This window comes from Miniopterus schreibersii (genome assembly GCF_964146895.1).
Source record: "Miniopterus schreibersii genome assembly, chromosome: 10".
Taxonomy (NCBI): Eukaryota; Metazoa; Chordata; class Mammalia; order Chiroptera; family Miniopteridae; genus Miniopterus; species Miniopterus schreibersii.
Window position 1 is genome coordinate 15216471 of NC_138110.1, and position 25916 is coordinate 15242386.

The 25916-nt window shown below is 43.1% G+C and overlaps 1 protein-coding gene and 1 pseudogene across 2 annotated transcripts in view; one reads left to right on the forward strand and one right to left on the reverse strand.

Moving 5' to 3' along the window:
* ONECUT2 (one cut homeobox 2) overlaps positions 1 to 25916 on the reverse strand; it is a 57456-nt gene that overhangs the window by 13240 nt on the left and 18300 nt on the right. The window lies entirely within an intron of this gene.
* LOC308562774 (nucleophosmin pseudogene) lies at positions 7117 to 8011 on the forward strand (annotated as a pseudogene). Its single transcript has 2 exons — positions 7117 to 7542; positions 7676 to 8011. The product of its transcript is annotated as a nucleophosmin pseudogene (transcript).

Here is a 25916-nt window from a genome sequence, read left to right on the forward strand (position 1 = left end):
GATCATGTGGTACTTGTCTTTCTCTGACTGGCTTATTTCGCTTAGCATAATACTCTCCAGTTCCATCCATGTTGTCCCAAAGGTAAGAGATCTTTCTTTTTTACAGCTGCATAGTATTCCATGGTGTAAATGTCCCACAGCTTGTTTATCCACTCATCTACTGATGGGCACTTGGGCTGTTTCCAGATCTTAGCTATTGTAAATTGCGCTATGAACATAGGGGTGCTTAAGTTCTTTCTGATTGGTGTTTTGGGATTCTTAGGATATATTCCTAGAAGTGGGATCAGTGGGTCAAATGGTAGTTCCATATTTAATTTTTTGAGGAAACTCCATACTCTCTTCCATAGTGGCTGTACCAGTCTGCATTCCCACCAGCAGTGAACTAGGGTTCCCTTTTCTCCACACCCTCGCCAGCACTGTCCTTTGTTGATTTGATGGTAGCCATTCTGACAGGTGTGAGGTGACATCTCATTGTGGTTTTAATTTGCATCTCTCTGATGATTAGTGATGTTGAGCATTTTCTCATATGTCTCTTGGCCATCTGTACGTTCTCTTTGGAGAAGTGTCTATTTAGGTCCTTTGCCCATTTTTTAATCGGATTGTTAGTCTTCCTTTTGTTAAGTTGTATGAGTTCCTCATATATTTTGGATATTAACCCTTTATCAGATGTGTCATTGGCAAATATGTTCTCCCATACAGCGGGCTCCCTTTTTGTTTTGTTGATGGTTTCTTTTGCTGTGCAGAAGCTTTTTATTTTGATGTAGTCCCATTTGTTTATTTTCTCCTTTCTTTCTCTTGCCCTAGGAGATGTGTCGGCTAACATATTGCTAAGAGAGATGTCTGAGATTTTGCTGCCTATGTTTTCCTCTAGGATTTTTATGGTTTCATGTCTAACACTTAAGTCTTTTATCCATTTTGAGTTTACTTTTGTGTATGGTGTAAGTTGGTGATCTAGTTTCTTTTTTTGCATGTACACCTGTCCAATTTTCCCAACATTCATCGAAGAGACTGTCTTTACTCCATTGTATATTCTTGCCTCCTTCGTCAAATATTGAGCGTAATAGCTTGGGTCCATTTCTGGGTTCTCTGTTCTGGTCCACTGATCTATATGCCTGTTCTTATGCCAGTACCAGGCTGTTTTGATTATAGCAGCTTTGTAGTATAACTTGGTGGCTGGTATTGTGATCCCTCCAACTTTGTTCTTCCTTCTCAAGACTGCGGTGGCTATTTGGGGTCTTTTTTGGTTCCATATAAATTTTAGAAGTGTTTGTTCTAGGTCTATGAAATATGCCATTGGTATTTTAATAGGGATTGCACTGAATTTATAGATTGCTTTGGGTAGCATGGGCATTTTAATGATGTTGATTCTTCCGATCCATGAATACAGTATATTCTTCCACCTGTTTATATCTCCCTCTCTCTCTTTTTGCAACGTCCTGTAGTTTTCCTAGTACAGGTCTTTTACCTCCTTGGTTAAGTTTATTCCTAAGTATCTTAATTTTTTTTGTTGCAATGGTAAATGGGATTATTTTTTTAGTTTCTTTTTCTGAGGGTACATTATTGGTGTACAAAAATGCCACTGATTTCTGCGTACTAATTTTGTATCCTGCTACCTTGCTGAATTCATTTATTAAATCTAGTAGTTTTCTGGTGGAGTATTTAGGATTTTCTATGTACAATATCATGTCATCTGCAAATGATGACAGTTTTACTTCCTTATTTCCAATTTGGATGCCTTTTATATTTTCTTCCGGTCTGATGGCTGTAGCAAGGACTTCCATTACTATGTTGAATAAGAGTGGTGAAAGCAGACATCCTTGTCTTGTTCCTGTTTTTAAGGGAAATGGTTTTAGTTTCTGACCATTGAGTATGATGTTGGCTGTAGGTTTGTCATATATGGCCTTTATTATGTTGAGGTTTGTTCCCTCTATTCCCACTTTTCTGAGAGTTTTTTATAAAAAATGGGTGCTGGAATTTTCAAATGCTTTTTCTGCATCTACTGATATGATCATATGATTTTTGTTCTTCATTTTGTTTATGTGATGTATCACGTTTATTGATTTGCGAATATTATACCAGCCTTGCATCCCTGGAATAAATCCCACTTGGTCATAGTGTATGATCTTTGTAATGCATTGCTGGATCTGGTTTTTTAGTATTTTGTTGAGGATTTTAGCATCTATGTTCCTCAGGGATACTGGCCTGTAATCCTCTTTCTTTGTAGTGTCTTTATCTGGTTTTGGAATTAGGCTAATGCTGGCCTCGTAAAAAGGGCTTGGAAGTTTTCCTTCCCCTTGGACTTTCTGGAACAGTTTGAGGAGGATAAGTATTAGATCTTCTTTGAATGTTTGGTAAAACTCCCCTGTAAAGCTGTCCGGCCCAGGGCTTTTGTGTGCTGGGAGTTTTTTTATTTTATTACTGCTTTAACTTCATCAGCAGTTATTGGCCTATTCAGGTTTTCTGACGCTTCCTGATTGAGTTTTGGCAGGTTGTATTTTTCTAGGAATTTGTCCATTTCATCCAGGTTGTTCAGCTTGGTAGCATGTAGTTGTTCATAGTATTTTCTTACAATCCTTTGTATTTCTGTTGGGTCAGTTGTTACTTCACCTCTTTCGTTTCTGATTTTATTTTTTTTGGGTCCTCTCTCTTTGTTTCTTAATGAGTCTGGCTAAAGGTTCATCAATCTTGTTTATCTTTTCAAAGAACCAGCTCTTGGTTTCACTGATCTTTTGTTTTTGTTTTTAGTCTATGTCATTTATTTCTGCTCTGATCTTTATTATTTCCTTCCTTCTACTTACTCTGGGCTTTTCTTGTTGTTCTCTTCCTAAGTCTTTAAGTTGTAGGGTTAGAGAGTCTATTAGAAGTTTTTCTTGTTTTTTGAGGTAGGCCTGTAGTGCTATGAACTTCCCTCTCAGGACAGCTTTCATTGTGTCCCACAGATTTGGGGTTGCTGTGAGTTCATTTTCATTTGTTTCCAGGAAGTTTTTTATTTCTTTCTTGATCTCTTTGGGAACCCATTCATTGTTTAAAAACATGCTATTTAGCCTCCATCTGTTTGAATGTTTAGTGTTTTTATTGTAGTTGATTTCTAATTTTATGTCATTGTGGGCCAAGAAGATGCTTGATATGATTTGAAACTTCTTGAACTTGTGGAGGCTTGTTTTGTGTCCTAACATGTGGTCTATCTTTGAGAATGTTCTGTGTGCACTTGAGAAGAATATATACTCTGCAGCTTTGGGGTGGAATGTTCTGTAAACGTCAGTTAAATCCATCAGATCTAATGTGTCATTTAGGGTCACTGTTTCCTTGTTGATTTTTTGTCTGGAAGACCTGTCCAGAGAAGTCAGTGGGATATTAAAGTCCCCTACTATGTCTGTATTGCTGTCGATCTCCCCTTTAAAGTCCTCCAGAAATTTTTTTTTATAAATTTTGGTGCGCCTATATTGGGTGCATATATGTTTATCAAGGTTCATAAACATATATGTTGTTAGACAACATATCCTCTTGTTGGATCGATCCCTTTAGTATTACGTAATGACCTTTCTTGTCTCTCATTATGGTCTTCATTTTGAAGTCTATTTTGTCCAATATGAGTATTGTTACCAGCTTCTTTTTCATTTCCATTTGCATGGAAATTTTTTTTCCATCCCTTCACTGTCATCCTGTGTGTGTCTTTTGTTCTGAGGTGGGTCTCTTGTAGGCAGCATACATTTGGGTCATGTTTACTTATCCACTCAGCCACCCTATGCCTTTTGACTTAATCCATTTACATTTAAGGTTATTATTGAAGGATACTTATCTACTGCCATTTTGTTTCTTTATATCTATGTTTCTCATTTTCTTTATTTCTACTTCTAATTATAGCAGTCCCTTTTAACATTTTTCGTAATGCTGGTTTTGTAGTGATAAAGTCTTTTAGCCTTTTTTTGTCTAGGAAGCTCTTTATTTCACCATCCAGCTTTATTGACAGTCTTGCTGGATAGAGTAGTCTTGGTTTCAGATCCTTGTTTTGCATTACTTTGAATACTTCTTGCCATTCCCTTCTGGCTTCTAAAGTTTCTGATGAGAAGTCAGACGACAGCCTTATGGGGACTCCTTCGTAGGTAACAGATTGCTTTTCTCTAGCTTCCTTTAAGATTCTCTCTTTGTCTTGGAGTCTTGGCATTTTAATTATGTGTCTGGGCATGGGCCTCTTTGGATTCTTCTTGCTTAGGACTCTTCTATGCCTCAAGAACTTGTGTGCTTTTTTCCTTGTCCAGGTTAGGGAAGTTTCCTGCCATTATTTCATCAAACAGATTCTCTAACCCCTGCTTACTTTCAACCTCCTCTGGCACTCCTATAATACAAATATTGTTACGTTTTATGTTGTCCCACAGCTCCCTTAGACTGCCCTTTTTAATTGTTTTTTTCTTTTTGGATCTCTGATTTTTTCTATCCTGTCTTCTAATTCACTGACCCAATCCTCAGCTTCCTCTAATCTGCTGTTTATTTTTTCAAATGTATCCTTTATTTCTGCTATGTCATTCTTCATTTCTGAGTGGTCATTTTTCATAGTTTCCATATCTTTTTTCATGCCGTTAAGCATCCTTACAATCAATATTCTGAACTGTATATCTGATAAATTGCTTATCACCATTACATTTAGCTCTTTTTCTGGAGACTTCTCTTGTTTTTTCATTTGGGGTTTGTTTTTTTGTCTCCCCATTTTGGCTGCCTATTTAGATTTGTTTCTATTTATTAGGTATGCCTGCTAGGACTCTCAGTCCTTTGGGAAGGTCTCTGGTACAGGCCAATGTCAGACATTTTTTGTGACTGGCCTTGAGTACCCTTGAGCTATCAACAACCCACGGTCTGAGGTTCCCTCTGTTGGAGCTGGGTGCTTTTGGACAGGACCAAGATGCACACCAAAGTCTGCTTTTCCAAGGCCCAGATCCAGAAGCAGATCAGGCAAAGACTCTAAGCACTCTGAGGTCTGCCTCTGCCCGGAAGCTGATTAATCTGATTCTCTTAATGACCCTCAGGCTATAGAAACTTCACTGAGTAGGGTAGGTAGGATGAAAGGTTTTCCAGCAGGGTGGGGCAATTGCTTCCCCCTCATGCAAAGGCTGCTTGGAAGGTAAATGTCTGCCTGTGAAAGATATCCTCTGCTGTATGGGAGAATGACTCAGCACAGGAATCCAGAGGGGTGACCTCTGAGCTCTACCTCCAGAGCTCACAACCCTAGATTCTCCTCATACAGCTCCAGTCCACACTGCCCTCCCTCTGCAGGAGCCCAAAGTGAGTGGCTGCACACGAAACTTTGTGTGTTTGCTAAGAGGGTGCCTGCATTTCCAGCTGTCTCTCCCTGGCAGACAGAAACCAGGATACTTTTCACATCCAGGTGTTATGTGGGCACCCTTCTCAATTCTGGTGCTCTTGGTTGGGAAGCCCAGCCTGGGGTTTAGGCCCCAGAGTCCTCAGTGGGAACCTCCCACAGCTGAGATATCCCTCCGGACCTTCAACTGCTGCCTGTGTGAAATCAGCCAGCCCTCTCATGCCTCTGCACTTCCTACCAGTCTCTATGTGGTCTCCATTTTCCTCATTGGTTATAAGAGTGCTCTCCAGCTAGTCTTCAGTTGCAGTTGATTATTCAGGATGGTTTTCTATATTTTAGTTGTAATTCCAGCTTTGTCCCGGGAGAGTGTCAGTGTAGTTTCCACTCAGTCCACCACCATCTTTAATCTCCCTAGTTTCATTTTTAAACAAAATAAATGGAGACCCAGAAGGGTAAGGGATTAACCTGAGGTCACATTCCAAATTTGCTACAGACCTAGGGCAAGAATCCAGTCCTTTGGTGTCTCCATCTTTCTCTACAGAAATGGCCTTGCCTGGCCAGGCGTGGCTCAGTGGTTGAGTGTTGACCTAGGATCCAGGCAATCAAGGTTCAATTCCCGGTCAGGGCACACGCCTGGGTTGCGGGCTCAGTTCCCAGTCGGGGGTGTGCAGGAGGCAGCCAATCAATGATTCTCTCATCATTGATGTTTCTATCTCTCTCTCTCCTTCTCCTTTCCTCTCTCTGAGGTCAATAAAGAGATATATATATGAAAAAGAAATGACTCTGGATACATTAGAGAAGATCTGTGTGCAGGGTAGGCTCTGGGGTCCCACTGTATGTGGCAGGGTTCTGGAGATATGTGCTTTTATAAACCTCCTCAGGCCCATCGAATACATGGGAGCCAGTGTGCTTGAACATGCTGTCATTTTAGGTCCCAGGCTATTGTCCCTGCCCAACCTCCTGGGACACCTGGTACCAAACCTTCATCTGTGGGATTCTGAATACATAGTGGTGTGTAGTAGTCTCCTGATAACCAAAGCTGGGCAGGTATCTTCTATAAATATTGGCTGAGATCCTCTGACAATTCATGCTCCTTTGGATTAACAGTACAGCCTTCAGTTTTCATACCAATACTAATCATTCTTCAGATTCCTTATTTATGCTTTTAATGGGGTGTTGAGAGAGTGTTGGCAGGTCCACATTGGCCTGTCAGTGGTTATATTTGGAGATTATATGTGGAGTATGTGAAGATTTTACACACACACACACACACACACACACACACACACACACACATCAAACTTAAGAGAAAAATGTTAAAGGCTTAATATTTAGCAAACTGCAGAGAAAGAATAGAGCAATAGATCCTGTGTGTGCCTTCCCAAGAGCTTCCCAAAGCCACCAGATTCTATATCAGCAATGCCAGGCAATAGCCTGGGGTCTGCAAATGTATCAGGCCAAGAGCCCAAAATAATGAGGCAGTAGGTGCATAACTCGCCAGTCCTTACCTCTGACAGTACCACCCACAATTCACTTTTTGGTTTTTTTTTGGGGGTGTGTCACAAGGCACTTATTTCTCCATGTTTCAAAGAACCAGGTTTGCCCTCCACTCCTGATAGTTACAGAAATAACAAACACTAACAGTATTTACTCAATGATTTTTGCCAATGAAAGCAGTTGGGCAAGGGTTGAAGGGAAATAAAACGAGGGAGAGATTTTTCCTGGTATGATTCCACCCTGCATGTCTGTTCTGGGGAATGGAAGTCATTTATCTCCGTCTGCCTTCTCGCCCACCTAAGTGCATGCCACCACCCCATGGAGGATTTGATGGACATGGACATGAGCCCTCTGAGGCCCCGGAACTATCTTTTTGGTTGTGGACTCAAGGCCGGCAAAGATGATCATTTTAAAGTGGATAATGATGGAAATGAGCACTGATTCTCTTTATGAACGATCAGTTTAGGGGCTGGTGCAAAGGATGAATTGCACACTGTTGAAGAAGAGGCAATGAATTATGAAGGCCGTCCAATTAAGTAGCACTGGCAACTCTGAAAAATGTCTGTACAGCCACGGTTTCCCTTGGTGGCTCTGAAATAGCCACCTGTGGTCTTACCGTTGAAGTGTGATTCCGGGCCCGTGCATCTTCGTGGACAGCACTTAGTAGCTGTGGAGGAAGATGCACAGTCAGAAGACGGACAGAGAAGAGATGTGAAACTTCTCAGGACAGGGTGTCCCCAATATGAGTACACACTTTAACAGCTGACAGCTCAATTTTGAAAATAAAATGTACTTTAATAAGCACTGCCTTTATAATTATTCAAAGTTTGTGTGTATACATTTTGGGGGGGCACCCTAAATATCTGGAAAGCATTCTGCTCCTGGAAGTGGTAGCAAATTTCCACAGGAAAAAGCAAAAGTTGCTGATGAAGATGAAGAAGATGATGATAATGGTGATAATGAAGATGAGGCTAAAGAAAAAGCTCCAGTAAAGAAATCTGTATGAAATACTCTAGCCAAAAATGCACAAAAATCAAACAAGAATGGAAATGACTCAAAACCATCAACATTAAGACCAAATGGTCAAGAATCCTTCAAAAAACAGGAAAATAACCTCCTAAAACACCAAAAGGACTTAGTTCGGTACAAGACATTAAAGCAAAAATGCAAGCAAGTATAGAAAAATCCTGGCACTACTAGTAAATTAAGCCCAAAGATGGGCAAAGAGGAAAAGGAGAGACAAATATAGTCCATGCTGAGTATCATCAACAGTCCAGACTGAAGTCTTCTATTTTAATCTCAGTGCCCCTTCCTGATTTACCAGCCACCCATGCCCCCCTTCCAGGCTGGAAGCAATAATCTCCTAGAGCACTTTTCTTTTGACTGATGTGATTTAGGGAACTTTTCTTTCTACTTGTTCATTTGCTTCAACTCTTTGACCATGTTTTAAACACCTTTGTATCTTCCTAGCTGCTCAGTAAATATTTCAGTGAATCAAAAAACAAAACAAAACAAAACAAAAACCCAGCTAGAGTGGCTCGGTTGGTTGGGAATCGTCCTGTACACCAAAAGGTTGCTGGTGTACATGCCCAGGTTGTGCCCTGGTAGGAGGCAAGCAGGAAGCAGCCAATCGATGTTTCTCTCTCACATCGATGTTTCTCCCTTTCCTTTCCTCTCTCTCTAAAAACCAATTTAAAAAATCATAAAACACACACACATTATACTCTACAGTCAAATACCCCCTTCTAAAAAATAATGCCAAGTAGCTCCCTATGACCCAGGAGTGTGTGTTAGAAACCCAACAGACGGCGGGTGCTCATCAGTGGTGTAGATGGGTCCAGCCACTGCTGGGTTCTAACTACTCCAGGAAGATTCTGCCACTAGAAAGTGTAAGTCACTTAGATCTGCTTCTCCTCCCTCTTGTAAGAGAAAAGCAGGAGGGCATGTTTAGGCTGATGCCGGTATTGTGTGATGGTGAGGAGGGGATGTGGATGCCAAGAGCCCTCAGCTCCCCGACCTCCCCTCCTCTCCAGGGGTGGTGGTCTCTATGTGGGCCATGGAGGTTTGAGAGCTCATTTCTATTTTAAAGACTAGGAGAAATCATTTCCTTATCTGTAGTGAGGTTCTCTACCCAGGCTACAGTGCCTCCCCACTCCACCCCAGCCTCTTTGGGTCAGAAACAGCATCAGCACAGATTGAGAATGCTGGCTGTTTCCTGTGGACTGGGACTGGCAGGTAGGTATACACAGGTAGAGGCATCTGTGATTAATAACAAAGGTTTAGTCAGTTACTGCCTAAGAAATCCAGGGTCCTGGATAGACAAATTTTTCAAACTACTGGGTTTCCAGGGTGAAAAAGAAAAAGTCCCTCTCCCTCAAGATCTTGAGATGCCAACTCCCCTCTTCCCTGGTGGCCAGGGGTGACTCATCTCAGAAAGGGGTTTGATTGATTTGTAGAGATGAGGGACAGCACCGGAGAATGGGGGAATATGTTAGGAAGGCCGAAAAACATGATATACTTAGCTTTCCTTTAACTCGCAGGTGGGGAGAGGCCCAGATGGTGAGGGACAGCACCGGAGAATGGGGGAATATGTTAGGAAGGCTGAAAAACATGATATACTTAGCTTTCCTTTAACTTGCAGGTGGGGAGAGGCCCAGATGCCAACCACAGAGTCTGGTGACCAGCCTGCCAGAAAATGCTGCTTTCCACGCACCACTAATTTTTAGTCCTATAACAAAAGTCCTTTGGTATTTGCATGCTGAGGGTTAATGGAAGCCAGGGAATCTGTTGGTGGGGAGGGGAAAAGAGGGCAGAGTGGTAGGGAGAAGTAAAGTGGAGGGTAGGCAGAGGGCTACCACCTGCCTGCCTCAATTTTCCCTTTGGTCTTCCCTGGGAAGGCCTGTCCCTGGACATAGCTGGAGTTCTGGGTCGGGTAGGGGGGACAGTATCTAATTGTTTCTGTGAGGCAGATACAAACTAGGGGTTATCGTAGAACCATACTTCACCTCCTGACACCTGGCCCCCCAGTGCTGTGGCCCGAGAGAGGCCCATGGGAAGGCCAGGGCAGAGTCCCTGGAGAGGAGGGGAATCCTTGCTCCACCAGCAAAACAGGATATCAGATAAAATGCCCAGCCCTGGGCACGAGGTTCAGGCAGAGAAGGACCTATCTTGGAGTGTTTTCAAGACACATGGAAGACCTGCTGCCCTCACCCCCAGACTCCCCCACACCTACTGGCCAATGCTGATGGTGCCTGCTTTAGTGTAACCAAGTCGGTTGAAGGTTTAACCCCTGCCAGACTGACTGCCCCCCTTCCCCTGGGGAAGAGGGCCTTTTTAAGTTTTCCATGGTCATTCTGATCCTTAGCATGAATAAGAAGAGGCACTGAGAGGAGGGAGCAGAGGGAACTGAGGCTTACAAGAAGCAGGTGTCCCCAACCGGGAAAAGCAGCCCCAAGGAGGGAACTGAGGCTGGCTAATTGCAAAATTGGCCCCAATTCTTCCCCTCCTAATAACTATTCCCCTGCAATGTGACTGCAGCTCCTCCCAGCATGAGGTGGAATTTGTTCATCTTTCCTGTGGATCTGGGCTGGGCTGGTGATTTGCTTTGGCCAACCCAATGTGGCAGCAGTGAGTGTGGAGGTTCTGAGCCCAGGCCTCAGGAGGCAGTGTGCTTTGTTCACACTCTTGGAACTCTGCCTGGCCACCAGGAGACAAGCCCAGGTTAGCCTGGGTGAGCGGCCCCAGCAGCTGACTGCGGGTACAGGAGCAAGCTCAGCAAGAACCACCCGAGCATGGCCTGCACTGGCAGAGTCACCTAGCTGACCTGTAGACACCTGAGCTAAAATAAATGTTCATGGCTATATGCCACTGGTTTTGTGGTTCTATGTTATGTAGCATTATTGTGGCGACAGATAACTGATATAGAAGCCAAGAATAATCTTTGCTTTCTGCCCAGGGAGTGGGTCAAATGTAAGGTAAGGAGCCTCAGCTTGACATTGAGACCTGGTTTCAAATTCCACATTAGCCACTTACCAGGTGCATGACCTTGAGCCTCAGTTTCCTCATCTATAAAATGGGGACATTTATGCCCACACTCTGGATATGAAGAGGATAGCTGTAATGTTTTCTATTGAACAGGCATTCAGTAAATGTAAATATCCCTTCTTCATAGAGAAAGAAAAAAGATTAGGCTAGGAATTCACAATTAGAAATGATTTTCTAATACTTCCTCAGTGGTAAACTGCCCAGAGGGCTAATAGCCAATAAAAGCTTAAAGCTTTTTGTTTTCATTGTGAAGTTGTCTAATAGCCAATTCCCAGCCTAGTATAAAGGGAAGGCTGTGATGCATTTTTACATACGTGTCAGAGATCCTAATAGGCTTTGGACCACTGGCATTTCTGAACATCACTAATTTATGTCCAAATACAGTCTACATATGATGGGTATTGTTAGCCCCTCATAAAAAATGCATAATTGCTCTATTCTCCTTGCATTCAGTAAATACTTTCCCTGAATAGTTCAATGTGATCTTGCCACGGAGCAGGGCTGGGGCAGGGAAGGAAGTCATCGGGGTATGCATTTGTCAGTGCCAACACTCAGCCTCCCAGGATATGGCTTTGGAAACGATGCCTAAGGAGCGAGAATCATTTTCACCTTTTAGCCTGAGAGCCTGAAGCTGCCTTTTTACAAGGGCTTGTGCAAAGGGGGAGGGTGACCGACCCTCTCCAGCGACAAAGGCACATACACAGGGGCTGGAGTTGTGTTAGAAAAATCAATTACAAAAGTAAGTTCCCTGGCCCGGCTGGGCGTGGCTCAGTGGTTGAACATCAACCCAGGATCCAGGAGATCATGGTTCGATTCCTGGTCAGGGCACATGCCCAGGTTGCGGGCTCGATCCCCAGTCGGGGGTATGCAGGAGGCAACCGACTGATGACGATTCTCTCATCATTGATGTTTCTATCTCTCTCTCTCCCTCTCCCCTTCTCTCTCTGAAATCAATAAAGATATATTTTTAAAAAAAAGAGGGGAAAAAAAAAAGTAAGTTCCCATTTGTCCCTCCAGCCTTGTTCCAAGAAACCTGTGGGATTTTGAAGTAAGAAGAAGAGAGATCAGCTCCTTTGAATTGTCTGCACTGCAGAGGTGCCTCTTTGCTGCTGACAGAACACCAAGCCCATGGGAAAGTGATGGTGTCCAGGGGGCAACCTTCCTCTGGAACAAATCTGCATGTCCCCTGACCGGGAATTGAACCGCGATCTCCTGGATCATAGGTCGATGCTCAACCGCTGGGTGATGCCGGCCAGGCTCAAGAGCTTTTTAAAATAACAGGATCCCTTGCATTCAAATAGGGAGGCAAGAATAGAAGAGCTACATACTGTAATAGTACATATTTAATGCTCAGGAAGCCATGGATGCTGATATATCTTAGCAATACAGGCTCCTCAGGCCAGCAAAGGGATGGGTGCCAGCACACTGCTACAGGGGACACAGAGAGGAGGGTTCTGACACGTGAGACTTGGGGCTCAGGCTCTAAGCATGTCCACTGGTCACTGAGGGCCAGAGGGCACCAGGAACACTGATCATCCATCCGGGAAGTAGAATTCTATTTCCTTCCTTCCTTCCTTCCTTCCTTCCTTCCTTCCTTCCTTCCTTCCTTCCTTCCTTCCTTCCTTCCTTCCTTCCATTTTCTCATATAGGTGTCTTTCTTTGAAAAGTTAAAAGCTCTGGCACATACAGATTTGGACATTTGGCTTTGGGGTATACATGTGATTCACTTCAATGATTTGTGGATTAAATAAGTTTTGGATGTACTGATCTTAAAATCGAAACCAAACTTAGGTTTTTGTCCTACTATTAAACACTTTAAACTTAGTTTTTTTGTTGTCTTTTGAATTTTCCAGATTCATGTAGTTTTAGTGTTTTCTGCTGAGGCTTTAGCCAAAAGGCCACAAAATCAAAAAGTAGGTAGTTAACATTTTAGGTATATAACAATCAAGGAATGCAGAGATAAGAAAAATGGAGAACATGCTGTGATTTGCAGACCCTATTTTATCTAAATTAAGTAGCTGAATGTTAGGCAACAATTGATAAATTCTTTCCTGATATTGGCACTATCTATTCTCTTTTGTGGTCTTGCAGTAGGCGTATGCTTTCTTGCCTTAGAAAAGCCCCTTTTCTTTCTTCATTTGGAGCTGTTTCCAGCCAGGCAGAGCAACAAATTGCCCTCTTGTGATGCCAAACACAGGAACAAAGTCGTGTTCAGAGAGGTAATTCTCCTTTTTGGCAGGGTCCACATCCTCAGGCAACTCTTGATTCTGATTTTTCAACAGAACTTCTATAGGGTAATATTTTATCCCAGAATTCAGGGAGAGGGTTGCATTCCTCACGTCAGCAGTGATTCTCGTGATAGCAGCAGCGTCTCCCAGCTCTTCTTTTAACTGTTCATATGATTTTCCCACCTGAAGTCAGGGCGAGAGGTGGCGGGGCAGCCTTCCCACAGAGAAGAGCGGGCGGAGGCCGTCGCTCCTTTGGCGAGCCCTCCCCCAGAGCCGGCAGGCAGGCACCATGTTTGAATCTCCAGCATCTAACTCTCTTTATTTTTTTAATCCCCACCCAAGTATATTTTTTCCATTTGCCTTTCGGGGGGGGGGGGGGGAGGAGAGATAGAGAGAGATATATAAACATCGATGTCAGAGAGACACATCGATTGGCTGCCTCCCACTACACGCACCGACCAGAGATAGGGATTGAGCCTGCAACCGACATATGTGCCCTTGGCCAGAATCGAACCCGGGACCCTTCAGTCCACAGGCCAATGTTCTAACCACTGAGCCAAACTGGCCAGGGCCAGGAGATAGAATTCTTGATGAAGTGGGATGGGCTGCAAGGGGCATGATCATTTCAAATCATTATTTGATTACCTTGTGCTCTCTAAAATTTAGAAGCTATCAATAGTCCTCAGGTGCTTTGCAGTTTTGCCTGCTGTGATTTCTCTGTGATTTCCTGAGCTTATTATTGAAGGCCATCTTGGTCCAGACTACCACGGAGCCAGCAGCATGATCTTGGCTCCTGAGAGCTAAACTCTAACTTCACTCTCCTTCCTCCGATCATCCCTGGCCTGAGTCCGAAGGGAAACTTAATGGCCTCGTCTCCCGGTTGGGAGCTGGCTTGCCTCGTGGACCAGATGCCAATCCACTCAGGCAGTGCAGCCAGCGCCATCCAAACCAACATCCATTTGGGAGGCCAAGGACAGAGACAGGGAGACACGCCACGCAAATGGACTTGGAGCCGTTCTTGGTCGTTGGGTTTCATCCCTCCTACCGCTCCCTAATGACTGTGAGTGCAGCCAAAGCCCTGGTGAGACGAACCTCTCAGCCATTTGGCAAATTATCCTGGACAGCCAAGCAGAGGGCACTCGGGTTGACCCCCCCCCCCCCCGTGTGCCAGTGAGGGCGCTGCTGCCGGGCTTCTTAAAGCAAATATTACAGGCGGGGGATGCGGGCGCAGGAGGGAAAGAGGGGAGAGAAAGGAGAAGGGACAAGAGAGCAGGGGCCACGAACGCGTGGGCACAGGCACACACCCCTCCCCTCCTTCTGGGGACTCCAGAAGGGGGTCATGTCCAAAGTGCAGAGATGCACAAGCCCAGGAGGCTTGGTTTATAACCCTCCCAACATCCTCCAAGGCCTGAGCCACACCTCGGGCTTCATTCTGACCTGGGGCAGATTTCTGCCTCTCTGGGTCTCCCTGCAGCACCCTCTTCCCTCATGTGGATGATAAATGACAAACTTCTGCTCTGCCTCTACCCCACCCCCCACCTTCACTTGGGGGGGCTTAAGCAGGTTGGTCATGACAAGTGTTACAGCAACTCCCCAGTGTTCATTTATTATCAAACGAAAGCCAGCCAGCCACCACTCTCAGTTTCGGTGCCTCAAAGACATTCTCCGAGAAAAACAAGTTTTATTTCCTTCCCTATTTTCATCTTCAATACAAAACCACTGAAGGGGACTCAGGAAATGGGAGTCCTTGGATGTCTGCCAACTTGCTTACACAGAGGTGGGGCCTGGAAAAGGCCCAGGGTGGCCCCAGAGGGCGCATCTCCCAGAGGGGGGTGCCAGGTCTCTGCATCTCTTGCCCTGTGCTACTCCAGCAGTCCCTTCCCAGCACGTCCTGCTGAGGGCTGGGGCTTGCGTGCCCAGCACAGATGTGCCTTCTACCTCAGCTTCCCTTTCAGCAGAAACTCTCAGAGCAAAAGGGGAGCCCCAAGGAAGAGGTTTCTAACAGCAGATGATCCAGGCCAGTTGGTAAAAAAAAAAAAAAAAAAAGTCCCATAGAGAGAATGACGTTCTAAGAGGTAACATGATTTGCCCAGCACTGACCACAGCTAGTCAGTGACACAACCTGGGAACCCAGGTTCTCTCACTTCTAATCAACATGGCTTTTACTTCCCACTCGGCTATCAGAATACATCTTTTGGGGCTCTCAGCCTTTGAATTCACAATTCCTGGTCATCTATTCTGCCTATGAAGAAGCCTGGCAAAGAGAGCTTTGGTTGTGCCACACAGCTGCATTCCTGCAAGCCACCCAGGAAGTCATGAGTTGCTAAAGACATTTAACTCTGCATAAAAACATCTGGTTTAAAAGGGCTAAGAAAGCCTGGTGCAGCCTCTCCTTACTTCCCACCCAAATTGCCTCAAAGAGCTAGAACAGCGATTTTCAACTGGTGTGCCGCAAGAATTATTTTTTAAAAGGATATATGGATCTGTCTTTTTTTTAAAAAAGTTTTTTATTGATTTTTAGAGAGAGGAGAGAGGGAGAGAGAGACAAACATCACTGTGATAGCAAAATATCGATTGGCTGCCTCCTCCTGCATGTCTCCTACCACGAAATGATCAGGCAACCTTTTGGTACATGGGATGATGCCCAGCCAACTTAGCCACACTGGCCAGGGCACTGCAAGAATTTTTAAAACATGCAATACCTGATTATTTAGTCAGGGGCACTGACCTCTTTTTCCTTAGATTGTCAAATTCAAAAATGACAACAGCCAGCACAACAAGAGCCAGCTGGTGTGAATGAATCAAAATTATATCTACTTTTGGTCAGATTGGCAAAAAATATATTTTTTGGTGTGCTGCAAAGTTTTAGCAATTAGTTTGTGTGTGCCATGAGATGAAAAAGGTTAAAAATCGCTGACCTAGAATAATAAATTCACCAAACTGAAAAGCAGGACTGCAGCCAACTTATATGGGGGCATTTCTGAAGAATTTCCACCTAAACTCAGGCCAATGGAACTGGATTTAAGAAATAACACCTGAGGCCCTAGCTGGTTTGGCTCAGTGGTTAGAGCATCGGCCTGCAGACTGAAGGGTCCTGGGTTCGATTCCGACCAAGGGCATGTACCTCGGTTACAGGCTCAATCCGTTAGGCACGTGCGGGAGGCAACCAATTGATGTGTCTTTCACACATCGATGTTTCTCTCTCTCTCTCTGAAAAGCAATGAAAAAAATATCCTTGGGTGAAGATTAAAAAAGAACCCTTATTCACTGCTGGTGGGAATGTAAACTGGTACAGCCACTATGGAAAACAGTATGGCAGTTCAACAGCATGTCTTTGGAAAGCTATACCAATGAATCTGCAGGAAGGTAGAAGGGTCAGGGCCTCCTTTTGCCACAGGATCTCAATGATGTTTAAAAACAAGTAAGTCATGTTTTTCATAATTATGTGAACAACATAGTTGGGGGAAAAACCTTCTGGAAAAATATATCCCTCTTGCAGAGTTTAACACCAGATTCACAAGTCCAGTCAAACAGATAAAAAACCAAAACAATTAAGTCTACCAAAAAGCCCCACAAAAAACTAGAAGGAAATATCTCAAACTGTTAAGTTTCAGGTGAAGCCTGAAAGAACCACTACTATTCAATATTATACTGGAAAAGTAGTCAATGCAATAAAATAAGAAAAAACAAGTAAGAAGTGAAAATTTAGAAAGGAATGAAAGTAATTGATAAAATGACAAAATCCAACATGAGCTGAATGGTCATTACTCAATAGGCATTGTTCTAAGTGTATTAACTGATGCAATTTTTACAATCAACCTATGAAGTGGTTTATAATTAACGATACTAAGTCATAGAGAATTAAGCAAATTATTTAAGGTTACACAGTAAGTAATAAAGCTGGGATTCAAACTCGGGTAGCCTGATTCCAGACTTCTTGAACCTAACAGCTACCTTATTCTGCTTCTCCAGGCAGAAATAACCCTCATAAGCTAATATGATTTTTTTAAAACCTAGAAAACCCAAGAGCCTCAATACTCAAACTGTTAGAACTAATAAGAAAGTTCAGTAAGGTGGTCAGTTACAAGATGACCACCTTAAGTCAAATTTGACCACAAAAATCAATATTGATTGTGTATACATAGAAAATCTAAGATGATACACAGATTAACTATTAGAATTAATATAAGAAGTTAGCAAGACTTCTAGACTTAATATCAGTAGACAAAAATCAACTGTATTTCTGTGTTACACAACAAACAGAAAATAAAAATGATACTGTTTATATCAGGATCAAAAATCAAGTATCTAGAAATAAATCTAACAACAGGTATGCAGGATTTTGACAGAGAAAACTATGAACTTTGTTAGAGAAATTAATGAATACCTAAATCAAAGGGTGAAAAGACTCAATATTATAAAGAGTTTAAGTCTCTCCATATTGATCTATAGATCCAATCAAATCTCTAATGAAATTCCCAGCAGATTTCTCTCCTTCCCTCCCTTTCTTCTTTCTTTTCTTCCAGTTTTGGGGATTTGACAAACTGATTCTAAAATCTATATGAAAATGCAAAAAAATCAAGAATAGCGAGGACTTGCTGTCTCAACAGTCAATAAGACTATAATGGTGTGGTACTGGGACCAGAACATCCAACAGACCAGTGGAACAGAACAGGAAGCCCACAAACAGGTCTGCACACATAGGGACACTTGATTCAGTGTCAAGACTGGTATTGCAGAGCACGAAGAAAGTGTGCTACTTTCAATAACCGAGCTGGGGTAACTGGATAGGCATTGGGTGGGCTCACGTGACCCCCACTTAATAAGTACACAAAAATAAGTTCTGCATGGATGAAAGACCTTAGTGTGAATGACGACACAATAAAGCTTTTGGAAAATTATAATCTAGAATAATACCTTCATAATCACAGGAAAGATTTCTTAAGACTGAAAAAGCACTAACACCGAGGAGAAAGATTTACATATTAGAGAACATTAAAATTAAAAACTTCTGAGTATCAAGAGACGTGAATAAGAGAGTAAAAGGAAAAACAGGCTAAAAGGAGAGCCATGGATATTTGCAACACATATGACTGACAAAGGGCCTGAATCCAGAATACATAAAAACTCTTGGAAATCAGTAAGAAAAAGTCAGGCCCCCTAATACGAAAACAGGCAGGCTTGAACAGGCACTTCGCAGAAGAAATCCAAATTTCCAATGAGATTGTATAAAAAGACGCTCAAAGTTTTTAGTAATCCAGGAATTACAAATTCAGAACAACATTATACACTCACAAAAACGGCTTAAATGTATAAATCTCTCAATACCAAGTGCTGGCAAATAAATGAGGACTCCCCTAGGCTGCCAGTGGGAATGGAAATTGGTACAACAGGTTAGAAAACTGTTTGGCAGTATCTGAAATGGCTGGATATATGCATGCCCGTGACCCAGAAGTTCTGCCCTAGATGGACTGCCTCGCTGCAGACGCTGCCCTGTGCTGGCACACTCACGTGGCCTTCGCCCTTGCAATGCATGCCAGCCCACGTCAACTGCCAGCATCCTCACCTCTTTGCCTAAGGGCTTCCTTTGGTTGCCAGATCCTGCTCGGTCCCTATGCAGGGCAGGCCAGTAGGGCCGGGGAACCTCCCAGGAGCTTCCTCCAATCAGGGGATGATGGAGCCGCCAGGTAAATACCCCAGCACCCTTGTTGGCCAAGCAGAAGACCTGAAACATTTTCTATGGGCACAAAGACACTCGGTAGGATTAAGTTTCAGTTTCCCATGGTGGAAATGTGCTCGATGAAGCAACTATTATTGGGTTTCTTCCCTTCTCTGTCTTATTTCTCCACTCCTTTATCAGTGCTTTCTGGGGCCACCTCTCAAATAAACTACCTGTACTTGAATTCTTAAGAAATATGTGAGTATGTACATTAGAACACATGACCAAGAACGTCCAGAGCAGCTCTGTTTGTAACAAAACTAAAAGCAACCAAAGTGCCCATCAACAGGAAAATGGGTAAATTGTGGCATATTAATTTAATGTAATACTACACAGCTATGAAAAAGAGGGAATCACTACTACATGCAATAACATAAAGAGAAAAATAAAGCCAGACACAAAGAAATACACACCGAGTGAGTCCATCTGTATGAAGTTAAAAAAAAAAAAATGACAAAACTAAACTAGTGGTTAGGGGCACATACTTCAGTGGAAAGAACTTTGAAACAAAGCCAAGAGGTGGTCATAAAAGGCAGGTTATTGCTTATCTTTATGGTTGAGGAAGATTATTGTTGTTAATCCTCATAAGAGGATATTTTTTCCATTGATTTTTAGAGAGAGTGGAAGGGAGGGAGGGAAGGGAGAGAGAGCGAGAGAAACATCAGTGTGAGAGAGACACATCAATTGGTTGCCTCCCATATGTACCCCGACCAGGGATCAAACCTGCAACCCAGGTACGGGCCCGTGACCAGGAATCAAACCTGAGACCCTCTGGTACTTGGGTCAACATCCTAACCACTGAGCCCAACCAGCGAGGGCAAGGGAGGTTTTTTTTTAATTTATTTTATTTTATTTTTATTTTTTATTTTTTGAGGTGTTTTTCTTTAATATAAGGAAGGGGAATGGGGAGGACTTCTGGCATGCTGGCAATATTCAACTTGCTTTGTGAGAGTTAATTAAGCAATCCATTTATATTTCATGCACTCCCCATAAGCATGTTTTATTTTACAATACATTTTAAAAAGGGATAGCTTTCCTATATATGAAAAGTAACCTATCAGAAAACGCAACAGAAAATAATTCACAAAACAATTACCTAGGGATAACTCAAAAAAAAAAAAAAAAAAGGAAAGACCAAAACTATCACTTTTCTTTCCTTACTGAAGATATATTTTTTCTATTTTTCAATTTTTTAAATTAAGCAAGCATTCCAATATTAATGAAAACTAATCATTTTTTTTTCTTTTTAATATATCTTTATTGATTTCAGAGAGAGGGAGGGAGTGGGAGAGAGAGAGATAGAAATAGAAACATCACTGATGAGAGAGTCATTGATCAGCTGCCCCCTGCACATCCCCGACTGGAGATGGAGCCCGCAACTCGGGCATGTGCCCTGACCGGAATCGAACCCTGATCTCCTGGATCCTAGGCCAACGCTCAACTGCTGAGCCACGCCTGGCCAGGTTGAAAACTAATCTTTTAAAAAATTGTGGGAAATTACACTTAACAAGATTTCCCATCTTAACCACTTTTAAGTGTGCAGTTCAGTAGTGTTATTCATGTTGTGCAGCCAATCTCCAGAACTTTTTCATCGTGTAAAACCGGCAACTCTATATCCATTGAGCAACTCCATTCCCCCTCTCCCTGGCCCCTAGCAACCACTGTTCTACTTTCTGTTTTTATGAATTTGACTACTCTAGATTCCTCAACCAAGTAAAATCACACAGTATATATAATGACCTCAAGGTTCATCCATGTTGTAGCATGTGTTAGAATTTCCCTCCTTTTAAGGCTGAATAGTATCTCATTTTATGTATATACTACATTTTGTCTATTTGTCCATTGATGGACACTTGGGTGGCTTCCACCTTTTGACTATTATGAATGCTGCTGCTATGGATATGGGTGTCTAAATACCTCCTTGAGATCCCGCTTTCACTTGGGATATATACCCAGAAGTGGTATTGCTGGATCGTATCTTTTAATATTTTAAGGAACTGCCATATTCTTCTTATAGCACTGCACCATTTTACATTCTCACCAACAGTGCACAGATTTCCAGTTTCTCCACATCTAACTGGGTTATTTCAAAACACCCGAAAGGGTGTGAGGCCAAATAAACTTATAATGAAAAGAATTCTGAGCGAGTACCAGACTTCCAAAATCTAGGCAGCACCTGCCACATACTTGCCAAAGCAGAAGAGAATTTGCCTGCCTCATTCTAGGTCCAAGTTCCCAGGGCAGGTTGCTCTTGGCACTATCCAGTCCCTACCTCAAGGTCCAGAAGATGTTAAAGTGATGTTCACTTGCCACCCAGAAGCTCACCCCCACTTCTTTCTCTTTAAAGCACTCCCTCCCCTCTGCAGCCCTGGGCCCCTCCAGAGGCCAGTCCTCCCTGCAGGGCTTCCCTCTCTCCCTGCATCCGAAGGGCAGGGACAGGGTGCAGCTGTAACCGGACCCACAGAGCCACCCAGGATGCACCTGAGGAGCAGAACTAATGGCACTGGGTGATCACTCGGGGAATAGGGCTGCAATTACCCCTTGGATGCTTTCTCCAAGATGACCACATGCAGAACACCAAGAGGGGAGAGAGTAATGAATCACCAAGTGAATTAACTGGAAGCCGCTCTAATTAGCGTTATAATTTTTTCATGAAAACACTAATGAATATGAAATAATGTGGCCATGAAACCACTAGGACAATTAATTCTTGGGAGTAATTTGGGGTCAGGAAAGGATTCTAGGGACTGTTTAAATTGACTTGTGTGTTGAGAATTCAGAGGCTGCTGGCTTCAAAATCTTATATTAGCAAATAAGTTGATACTTCAGAAAAAGCAACAGTGGGGTTTCTGTGGGCCTCCTTCCTTCCTTCCTCTCATCCCTCTCTTCCTCCTTTCTTTTTTAAATATGTTTTTATTGATTTTTTTAGAGAGAGAGGAAAGGAGAGGGGAAAGAAAGAGAAACATCGATCGGTTGCCTCACATAAACACCCTGACCTGGGACCCAACCTGCAACCTGGGCATGTGCCCTGACCGCGAATCGAACCGGTGACCTTTTGGTGCATTAGTCGATGCTCAACCAACTGAGCCACACTGGCCAGTGCCCTTCCTTCCTTCTTAAGGCTCCTGGCTTTGGCAATAAAGACAATGGTGTGAACCAAACCAGGAACCCTTCAGGGAGTTGGATAAGGAGCCAAGTGAAACCACAATGAATGGATTTGGTAACGTGATAAAGAGGCAGGGTCCAGGCGTATGGAAATCAGAAAAGATGCTACGTAGGAAACCATTCTCAACACAGCCTCACAACCACCTGGATGTCTGAGAAAACAACCTCTAATGGGGCTCCTAAACCTGTGATCCTGCTGGAGATATGAGTTGAGTCTTGGTGCCTGAGCTACAATTTTTCCCATGTAAAATTGTAAAATTCTGTCAAACGTGGAGTTTGTGCTCAACATGTACCACACTTGCAAAATAGGCTCTATCCCAACATAAGTCAGTAAGGATTCAGTCAGAACCTACTTCGTGCACTGATGGCTTCCATGTTCTAAGCATGAGCTTAGCAAAATGCCCATAATTGTTAGGAGAGTCTTGAAAGCACACGGGGCTGGGAATGGGGCAGTGGCAGGAGTCAATAGTACTGCTGCGTGTTTGACCAGTTTGGAAGGATCATACCCAGAAAGCAATGTGGAGTCTGGCAATGTCTCTTATCACAAATTCCACCAGTGAAAATGTTGCAAAAATTTTGCTGAAGAATAGATTTGCTCATGAGGAATAGGGCATCTATCACCTGCAGTATGGAGGAAATGAGAGGTAAATGTGTCAGGTGCAGTGCTAAGCACCTGTGGTGTCTCATTTAATCTGCACACCAACCAGATGAAGTCGGATGTTAGCCTTACCCCCATTCTACAGAGGAGGCAACTGAGGCTCTCTGAAGTAATCACTTGTCTGAGGTCTCATAGCTAGCTAGTAAGTGGGGTAGTGGGACACAAATTGGATCTAACACCAAAGCTCATGCTCTCAAAGATAACACCAAGCAATACTCTTAACATAGAAACTATGGGAGAGTTGGTGACTTAGGCCAAATCCTTGCTTATGTGCAGAGATGTTACAAAATATAATATTAATCAATAATAATAACAGCTAAATTAGCAAGCATTCACAATATTGTTTGTTCTAAGCATCTATATTCATTAGTTCTTTTAAGGCTTATTTAAGGTATACCTTATGATGTACTTATTATTTGAGGCACAGAGATTGCTATGGGCTGAATGTTTATGACCCCCAAATTCCTATGTTGACATCCTAACTCCCAAAGGTGACGGTATTGGTAGGTGGGGCCTTTGGGAGGTGCTTAAGGCACAAGGGTGGAACCTTTATGAACAGAATTAGTGCCTTATGAAAGAGGCTCCAGAGAACTTCCTAAACCCTTTCACCATGTGAGCATTCAAGGAGAAGTCTGCAACCTTGAAGAGGCCCTCACCCGACCACAGTGGCACCCTGACCTTAGACTTCCAGCCTCAAGAACTGTGAGCTTCTGTTGTTTCTAATCCACTAAGTTTGTGGTATTTTATTATAGCAGCTGGAAAGGACTAAGATGGTGATGAAGATAAACCTTGAAGACCTTGGAGAGTCTAATGATTTTTGAACTGTTTAAAGGCTAATTAACAACGCAACAAAAAGCAGGTCTTTGGGACTATTATTATTTTTTAATAGTAAAGCAGTGCTTATGGAATGCCAACTCTCCAATTACAGCTCTATCACCCTAGGCTCCCTTGCTGTTGAACTGGAGGGAATGGCTGTCTCTAGGAGACCCAGGATAAAAGATGAGGGGGGTTTGTTCTGCTCATCTTCAATAGCAGAGTGGGTGGAGCTGAGAGATAAGGACTTTCTTCTGTGTCTTGCTTCCAAAGATACAAGACATTGGGAATCCCACCTCTTCAATGGGGATGAATCCTCAGACAACTCATCCTATTTAGTTTCAAACCCACTCTGGAATTCTCGCCCCTCAGCTATGCAAGTAAGACCTTTGTATGCCCCAAAGGAAGCTAGCTGCCTTGAGCTACACTGTGAGTTTGTAAACAGGAGTCCCAGGACTCCAGCTAATCCCTAAGAAATCACCAACACTGTTCACGATGCTCAGCATCTGAGTAAACCAGCCTGCCAAAAAGGAGGCATAAAAGTATGAGGACTTTCTGGAATTGCAGGGTAAACAAGTTCAGGGACAGCTTGTTATGAATAACAGGAGACTACATCTACCTACTAAGGGTGTCATTTCGTTACATCCATGGGAAGTGTAAGCGCTGGGTATTGATTCAGAGGATGCCACCTCATATGTACGCAGAACAAATCCGGCTAAACAAAGTTATCTGCCCAATGGAACTAAAAAATATTTCTCAATTTAATTTTAAATAGACCTCGATGTGAAGGAAATTTAATTTGGTAAGTAATATAGAACCCAATGAAATGTCCATCAAAATTGCTTCCAAAGGTTTAAAATGTTTTCCTTTTCAGACAATGTAGTTAGAGCAGCTGAGATATCTACGTTAGTACAATGTCTTGAAAAGTAGGGCGAGGAAATCAATGGGATCACCTCTCTGAATTAAGTATGCACAAATGAGAGCAACTGAAATCCATATAAATCAGCTCAAGTAGCCCTCTGTGTACCAGAGCATTCGCGGACAGGCAGCGAAGGATGCAAATAAACACACTGACTCGGGGCATACTCACTAATGGAAGGCATCTCTTAACACCTGCATTAAGAATCAAGACAAAACTGTCATGTATTTTTTAACACTGCTTATGATTTAACAATAAGACATGCCCCAGATGTAGAACCTAAGGTTAAAAAACAACAAACCTTAGACTCGGTTGGAGTCACAAATGAGTCAACCTTTTGATCTTTTTGACACTGCCTTTGAACTGCTTCTATATGCACTGGCGAACCCTAAGCAAAGGGTTCCCATTGTTTGGATTTTACCAGCACAGAATAACCGAGATCTGAACTGGATGGATTAACTTCTGTAGGCATGGGGTGTGGGCTTTTGTACCATGGATGCTTGATGATTATTTCAATGGATAAAAGTAGAAAAGTTTAAAATGCAGCCTTATTTTAAAATACATCTAGAGCTACATGTGGTTATCTGGTGGGGCTGGAGGGGACCTCCTAGGAGGACACTCGAGTGGGGATCAATGGCATTCCACAGTTACTGAGTGTCAACTACGTTTCAGGCACTGAGCTAGTGTTGACAAGAAGGTGAAAGAGAGCAAAGCTCAGAGACCCTGCCTGCTATGTGGACTGCAGGCTAGGCATGTCCACAAATAGTCATAGTGCAAAGAAACACGGCTCCTGTCCAGTTGGGCATAGGCGTGTTACTCATGTATAGTATAAAATAGTAAAATATTTTGAAATACTCCCATGTTTATTTTCTGTCTGTTGCCAAATTTGTTTTCCTATCCTATCCTTACCATAGAAATGGCTTCATGCAAGAATAAAGGTGCAGCCCTGGCCAGGTGGCTCAGTTGGTTGGAGTGCTGTCCTGTGCACCAAAAGGTTGCGGGTTTGATTCTCAGTCAGGGCACCTATATAGGTTGTGGGTTTGACCCCCAGTTGGGGCATGTATGGGAGGCAACCTATCAATGCTTCTCTCTCTCACACTGATGTTTCTCTCTTTTTCTCTCCCTTCTCTCTCTAAAATCAGTAAAAACATATCCTCTGGTGAGGTTTAAAAAATAAATAAATAGTGCACCAAAAAAAAGTGCACCAAAATATGTGGTATGAGGTAGATTGCAAAGACACCCCTCCAATTCACTCTTTCTCTTACGCACGCTCCTTAAGCAACCTTGTAGTGCCTTCGCAGCCTGTGACTTGCTTTCACCGATGGCATGTCAGAGTATGCTACTGCTTGCATTTTCTGCTTTGCCACTGCCATGGTCCCAGGAGAAGATGGGAAACGTGGAGTAGAGCCACCCCCACACACGTGATCAAGTTAGCCCAACCACAAGTTAGGCAAACCCAGTTGAAACCAGCCTAGATCAGCAGAGTTCTGTAGATAAATGAAAAAAAGCTTGCCGTTGCATTCCACGAGTTTTAGTGTGGTCTGTTACTCAGTGTTGTT